The sequence below is a fragment of the Sardina pilchardus genome, chromosome 17 (genome assembly GCF_963854185.1).
Source record: "Sardina pilchardus chromosome 17, fSarPil1.1, whole genome shotgun sequence".
Taxonomy (NCBI): Eukaryota; Metazoa; Chordata; class Actinopteri; order Clupeiformes; family Clupeidae; genus Sardina; species Sardina pilchardus.
Window position 1 is genome coordinate 7,286,380 of NC_085010.1, and position 761 is coordinate 7,287,140.

Below are 761 nucleotides of genomic sequence, written 5' to 3' on the forward strand. Positions count from 1 at the left end.
TTTGCCACCTTCAGAGGTAGGCTACCGACATCTCATCTGGCCCATGGACTAATTATGACATGAAATCCATATTTGGTGGTCATTTTGAATTTTTTTAACATTATCTTATATTTTAAAGTTTAAAAACCTTCTATGTGAAAGTGTGCTCATATTTATATGTATTATGGTGAAATGTGTTATTGCATTTTATGTTTCTGGTAGCTTTTAATCCATTTTCCCATTACGAAATCCATATTTGGCGGCCATTTTGGAAAATGGCTGCCATGACCCCAGGGGTCAAATTTTTAGCGCCTACAGTCCTAAATCTGATCAGACCTTATTTAAGGACATCCTCTGAAATCTATCCCCAGTACTACTGACCACCTCCACACCCTGAGCCCTCTCAGCACAGACTGATGATTAATCCACATACAGTAGCATGCAATGGGCCCTCTTATCAATATGTTTAAAGATAAATATTAAAATATGAATAGGTTTAAAGATGAATATTAAAATATGAATATGTTTAAAGGTTATTGCCTCTAAAATAGCTAAGGAGACAGTAGCAGTTGAAACCACCACCTGAGGACACTAGGTGAGGAAACTGCTTGAGGACACTTGGTGAGGACACTATTTGAGGACACTAGATAAGGACACAAGGTGAGGACACTACTTGAGGACATTAGGCGAGGACACTACTTAAGGACACTACTTGAGGACACTAGGTGAGGACACTAGGATGTTTACATGCAAACGTTTCATTTCATTAGAACCAGAGCAAT